Raw genomic sequence first — 2187 nt, 5'->3', positions numbered from 1 at the left:
TGATTGTTTAATATTACATTATTGTATTCCCCTGTATATTATAGCGAGTTCTTGATTGTTTAATATTACATTATTGTATTCCCCCGTATATTATAGCGAGTTCTTGATTGTTTAATATTACATTATTGTATTCCCCTGTATATTATAGCGAGTTCTTGATTGTTTAATATTACATTATTGTATTTCCCTGTATATTATAGCGAGTTCTTGATTGTTTAAGAAAATTGCATTGTTATACTCACTAACTGATTCTTGTTAGTTTTGTTGTTAAACTCAGAGCCATACAATGGGGTTATCTGCGCTTAACCCACCACAGAGATCGAATTAAACCTGAATTTTAGCATTATAAGCCCTCGTGGCACTATCCATTTAAATACACCTTATGAATATACTAGTAACACTTATCGTTTGACTTGGTACTAGTGTTTTCTATACAGAAGGATTATTGACGATGCGAATCCCTTACAAAGTGCACCTAACGGCGTCAGTTTGGTGTAACGAGAATAGCTTCTACGATATTTATGATCACATTTGATTGTTTAGCAGATTGTTCTTGACACAGTATGCGCGAGCACGAGATCAGATGAGGGAATATTTGTACTTCGCAGCGCGTGTGTGCAATTTATTTTATGCATTAGAAACGACAGTTCCTGCAGAGTAATGTATTTCGACGAAACGTTATAGAATAGTACGTTCGTTACCATGCTGTTTAGTTACTAAATACAACCTAAAAACCCATCAAATAATAATAGATGAAACATTTATAAGCAGGTAGATGGCAACACTTTGAAGACCAATTAAGCAACAGAACCAAACCATATACCGAGCATGTTCATTCCTATATGAAGTTGGGTAAGAGTGAGGTGTTCTGAATCTATTACACGAAATACTTGGAAGAGTGTTCATTATATTTAAACATATGTTGCAGTAAATCAAGAACCACAGGCGATTTGAAACATGAATCCAAAGAGTGATTGCCGCTTTAATAACCGTTCTATAAACAGTTTGTTTTCAATTTCGCGCAAAGCTACACGAGGGGTATCTGCGCTAGCCGTTCCCTAATTTACAAGTGTAAGACTAGAGGGAAGGTAGCTAGTCATCACCACCCAACCGCCAACTCTTGGGCTACTCTTTTACCAACGAATAGTGGGATTGACCGTCACATTATAACGCCCCCACGACTGAAATGGCGAACATGTTTGGTGTGACGGGGATTCGAACCCGCGACCCTCAGATTGCGAGTCGAGCGCCCTAACCACCTGACCATGAGCATACCTTTAACAGAAGTTTTGAAAATACTAGCACGTGAATGTAACTTTAACATAATAACTAAATTCATTTTCACTCCTGGAAGGAAAATTAAACACAAATTAAGAAAAATATATAAGGAACGCACCCGACCCGGAAACATTTACAAAATATAACGTAGTAATTGCTCAGCCTTTTACAAAGGTGACACAGGAGTTAACTTGAAAATCAGTTTTTCTGAATGGAATGTCGCCGCACTAAAACATGAACCTGATATTAACAGAAGAAAAGTCAAAGATATTTACCCAGACATTCCTAGTCTTATCTAAATATTTCGCACAACATCTTCTACATATTCATTCACTTTTTATTTGTTTTTCTACTCTGTTATAAATAAATAATCTGTGGCCCTCCGGTGGCACAGCCGTATGTCTGCGGACTTACAACTCTAGAATCCGGGTTTCGATGCCCGTGGTGGACAGAGCACAGATAGGCCATTGTGTAGCTTTGTGCTTAACTTCAAGCAAACAAACATATAATATGTCAATTCACGCGACTACATATGCACGTGCACAAGTAACTAATATCGATTTTCTAATTTAAATATATTGTTGAATCTTGATTTAAACACAAAAACTTTTTTTTTACCGTTAAAATCTGTGTACTTGAGAATGATCGCACCAGTGATCAAAACCTCGTACCTCTTTAAAAAGTATTCTTCCTTACTGTAAAAGTTGTAATTTGTAAAAAAATACTTAGAATCAGTAAACTCAAACGGAACTACTCAGAAAACAGATGTGTGTTTATTATTATGGTTTGTTTGTAATTAAGGACAAAGCTACACAACGGGCTATCTATACTCTACCCACCACGGGTATCGAAACCCGGTTTCTAGCGTTGTAAGTCCGCAAACATTCCGCTGTGCCACTGGGGGGAAAC

Source organism: Limulus polyphemus, unplaced genomic scaffold (assembly GCF_000517525.1).
Source record: "Limulus polyphemus unplaced genomic scaffold, Limulus_polyphemus-2.1.2 Scaffold1379, whole genome shotgun sequence".
Taxonomy (NCBI): domain Eukaryota; kingdom Metazoa; phylum Arthropoda; class Merostomata; order Xiphosura; family Limulidae; genus Limulus; species Limulus polyphemus.
Note: the sequence above shows the minus strand (reverse complement) of the source record.